This window comes from Varroa destructor, unplaced genomic scaffold (genome assembly GCF_002443255.2).
Source record: "Varroa destructor unplaced genomic scaffold, Vdes_3.0 BEIS01001193.1, whole genome shotgun sequence".
In the NCBI taxonomy this organism is placed as follows: domain Eukaryota; kingdom Metazoa; phylum Arthropoda; class Arachnida; order Mesostigmata; family Varroidae; genus Varroa; species Varroa destructor.
The window spans coordinates 4,881-9,705 of record NW_019212646.1 but is presented as its reverse complement, the minus strand read 5'-3'; the positions used below and the strand labels follow the sequence as shown (position 1 = coordinate 9,705).

Below are 4,825 nucleotides of genomic sequence, written 5' to 3'. Positions count from 1 at the left end.
TTTTGAAATGAATTGCAATTGCGGGCGTTATTAAGAATCCATATGTTTCCACTATCGCGTTAGCTATACCGACTGCGTCGTTTCTTAGTTCTAGCTAAAACAACATCTGTTTGAGCTTTTATTTTACAGAGATATCTTTAGTGATTGAGGCTATTACCGGAAACATCGGATTTAACGGATTTTTTTAAATGAGATTTCTAATAGAATGATATGTTTCTTTTCTAATACTATGAAGTTTCTCTCATACAATCCACACCGGGTTGCATCTGTTTCTTGAATCGGCATATCTACGTTTCTACGTCTATTTTCCATTTGCATCGTGGTACAACTGGCCATTACTGATCAAAGCTCCGCGTTACACATTTACATACTACACAGTCACTGTGAACAAAAGAGAAGGTACCGAATTGTGATACTCGTTTACCGACCGTCTCTAGAGAAATCGTCGTTTTTCCAAACTTCTATGCTTCTTTCTTTTGCAATGTGTTTTGCTTCCAGAAAACATCATTATCGCAAAAGAAAGGTTTGAAAGTATCGTATGATAGCGCAACTTCCACTGTTATCTGGGCGTTGCGTTGATCGTCTCAATAGAATGCTCCATAAACTTTCTTTACGAAGCTAGTTTTATCTTTGTTTCTTGTTTCTTTCTTTATATAGAAAATGAGTATACTATTATCTGACACATTACAGTTGTAAATCAATATGAAAAGGAAAGCCATCATAAAAACATCCTTTGTACTGCTGTAGGGGTCAACCAGCCAATTTCACCGATTGAAGTCTGCATTACCACGAAATATCCTCTCATCACACCAAGATTAAGCATATCTAGGTATGTCTTGTCTAAAAAAGATACGAAATCAGCTCATCGAAAGAAGCTTGAGTATTGACGTCTTCAAACGGAGTTGTCTCGATACAAAGATCATGATTGACGCATTGATACTTTAGTGTACTAGACTCGTTCTAGTCTAACCCTTCGGCTCATGCTGGAAGCCCCTTTAAGTAGAAAACTTGAAATATAGAGATAGAGGCCTCACAAAATGCTTATTTTAAAAAATAACGATTGAATTTCTAACGATACTGCTACTATCAGACATGCTTTTCAACGACATTTTCAAATCCATCTAATCTTCGATGCGTATATAAGCAAAGTAATACAAATTTTGCCTAAGATGCTTTCGGCGCACGCGGTCTCATTAACAATTACTGGATAATATAATAATTTAGAGCGATACTTGAATGGCAAACATTCATTCATAAGCTGGTCAGGTTTTTGTTATCTTTATATAGCATTCACTATAGCTAATACGTTAAGATCCATAGGCTGCAGAAGCCACATGTTTTAAATGTAAGAGCTAAACCATTTCCATATGTTGTATAAAATGATGTTTCTAGCCATACCCTCGATTCGTAGAGATTTATTGGAAACTGTAGCCTTAATATTGCAGTATTTAGACTGGCATGAATCAAAGCTGAGGTGAATGTCTTGACCCATAAATTAGGCTTGTGGAATTAATACATGCATACACAACGGTTTCTATACTTAACATACGAATCGGTTTTGAAAAGTACATCTGTATTGTATGGATGGACCTATGATATCGAGTTTTAATATCAGTGTTCCCGATCAAAGAACTTGCACAGGAATGCTACTGCAGCGTATGAAGCCGCTTGCTGCTCGAAGAGTATTGCTCCTACACATCCTGTGCACATGTACGTAGCCTCTGAAACGAAAACCCACTGCTCCCCATATAGGGTGATGTGCATATGGTTCTATAAGGAAAACGTGTAACTATGTGTCAGTTCGGCCCTTCCCTACTTTCACTAGTCATAATTTACTCGTTATAAAAATCAGCCCCCACCCCACCCCCCATCTGTTGATGTATTCCAGATAAGCATAGACAAAAAAAAAAAGCTTAAATTTGATTCTCATATGCTCTATGAAAAACGGTGTGTCGTCTATAAAGCACATGTATCCGTTCAACGATGAATGAAGCAGGCTGATAGCGCGCTTAAAGATCGAAGATTTGGCTTTGAAAGATCGCAGATCAAGTTTTTCCTGCTGCCTCAATGAGAGATAATCTCACACGACGTGGATCTCATAAGAAGCAATGGGAATTTCTTTTCCCTTCTAATAAGAGCAGCGCCAGGCACAAAAGAAGTCTTGAAGGCGGGCGTACTAGCAACCATCGCTTGCTATATTCAGTCCATCGTGCGCCTTTCTACTCGTAAGTTAACGTTTTAAGAGAATTAAATGAAACTAATACTGACTTCGAAATGATCTTAAACACACGTTAGTAATTGAAAAATACTTATCGTTATTTGCGTCTAATCTTTAAATTAAACCGGTGGAGCAAAAAAGCATAAAGTTGCATTTCTTGTAAAAACCCTTGATCGTAATACTTGAGACGGGAGTGGTTTCGTTTTAATATTTTCATCTAAAGAACGAAAAATTAACAAATGATGGACGCCGAGACAAATATGGAGACAGTAGGATGCAATTCTCGTATATAAAATTAGTTTTTCGTTGCATTAATATTACAAACTGGCTCGTGTAGTTCTTCACTTGCAATAAAATAGTTACTAGAAGGTTATAAAAATAAGCATACTTAGAAAAAAACGTCTGCAGATTTACTATTACTGGGTGTATATTACAAAACTTTAGTAAGCAAATAGATAAGTAGTAAGTAAGCCATAGGCGCGTGTATTATAATTGACACATAACTAATACTCATTTTATTTAAATCATAATTGTCGACCAAAACGGACGTAAACCTTGTTGCGCAATATACATATATATGCTATCGTATTATTATCAGACTTCGTAACTTCGATGAATTCTGGTAGTATTAAAGCTTCGGGTGTTCCTATCAGTGTGTGGGATAGTCTTGTTTTCATCCGAAGCTCACATACGCACTTAACATATCTTTCTCGGTATCATCGGCCTCGACTACCCGCACTTCTTGGCTTCACTCCTTTGAACTCGCTCAGCCGTCGCTTATTAGCTAATTGTACAATGTTATCGTTAAGACAATTCCGTCGATGCGACTTTTAACATTACAGAGTACGCCATTTGAATTAGGACTAACTTTTTTCTCGTAACAGGTATACGCTCATCGGTTTTTCCTGCTGTTGGACACAAGTCAGACAACAATATAACGAACTTGACGAACAAAGTTGAGGGAAGATGAGTTATTACTTAATCCCTCCAGACTGGACGAACTCTCATAAGGATCAAAAACTTAGTTTTTTATCCGAAATTAACAGTTTACGCTACTGCCACTTTTCACGCGACTTCTGAAAAATTCGAGGAAGACTGTTATGAGGCAAACGAGAAGATTGTCAATACAATTTAGATTTAAAGAACTCAAAATTCACCGGAATACCTAAAAAGCCATTTTTGGTACACCTAGGTTCTAGAAATGGATAATGGCTTTAAGGAAGAGAATACAAATAAATTGCTGAATGCATAGTCTAAATAGGCTTCAACGGTTAATTTTTTTCAAGTTTTTTGCACCTTTTAACTTTAAACCTTTACATTTTTTGCTCTGCCGTCAATCGAAAATCTAAGTTTGTTGGAATTGTTTGTATGTAGAGTATATGAGGGATAATTTTTTTTAGAGTTTGAAAGCAAATGCATTATGCAGACCAGTCATCACTGAATTGTGCTTTGTCTGGTACTGTGGGACCTTCACCCACTAAGCCCTGGACCTCTTCATCAGCTTCGGCCATGGTTCGGGATATATTTGATATTACTTCGAAGAGGGATACCTCAACAGGTATGTGTCTGCCTATATCGCTTGACGCATTGTTACTATTAGGATGTTAATTGCGAATAAGAGAAGTATTGTGAAAGTGAGTGACTAGTTATTTCGGAACGAGGTCCTAGTCGCAACACATGGTGGCTCTATTGAGTATACACGACTGTCGAAAGTAACACACAAACAAAAAATGTGAGGTATTTATGTTTAGTTCAATAAAATCTTAGAAATAAATCATATAAAAAATTTTCAATTTAGGTGACGTATTTTGTAGACCAGCGGCGTTGCACGGGAATACTACTTATTCACGCACAATGAATAAAGAAAATTGTTATAGTCATAGCATAGAAAGCTCAGTAGCTTTTGAACAGCACTACTTTGTTATAACAACCAAGGTGCCAGATTTAGCTAGAGGGCAATGCCTACATTGCCCTGTTCTTAGTGATCATGTATCCATGCCACATCGGTGGCTCCTGGCAAGCATTTGAGCATCCAGTTTCGCAAATCCGGAAACATTTACAACTTGTAGTGAAGGTAGCAAAACGGGCGTGCATCAGATACCCCTAAAACAGTTTGAAAAAACAGCGAAAAAATAGAATGCACTGCAAGGTTCCGCGAGTACGAAAGGAGCGCTACCTACAATAATATCGAAGATGGCCAAATACTTGCGGTCTTTGACACCGCTTCAACTGCGCCTCAACATACGTTAGTATTGAAACAGTTAATGCCACGGGACTTATTTAAACGCGGTTTCGTGTTGGGGCACGTAACCTATTACCATCTGGAGGCAACGTAGATAGCACTTCGAGATAAAGTCACGCAAATACAGACTAAAAGGTGCTTGACTCTGGATTTTTGCGTTGAGGAATCGTACTACTCTAAGACATAGTGGCCGATCTGCAGGTACTGGACATTAAGCACTCTAAGGACTACGAGGCGCATAGATCTCGTGAACTAACACAGGTGACTGGCTTCTTGTTTTGTACTAGCTCGTCCATCGAATACTGCTCATTATCGCTTGTCATCTATATACCTATAAGTAGCAAAAGAGAACTTCATTATTAACA

The 4,825-nt window shown here is 37.8% G+C and overlaps 1 long non-coding RNA gene across 1 annotated transcript; it reads left to right on the top strand.

The window, feature by feature from the left end:
• The first annotated feature begins 1,849 nt into the window (after window positions 1-1,849).
• Window positions 1,850-3,481, top strand: LOC147754044 (uncharacterized). Its single transcript, XR_015318296.1, has 2 exons — window positions 1,850-2,225; window positions 3,103-3,481. It is a non-coding gene; the product is annotated as an uncharacterized LOC147754044 (long non-coding RNA).
• Window positions 3,482-4,825: the final 1,344 nt, after the last annotated feature.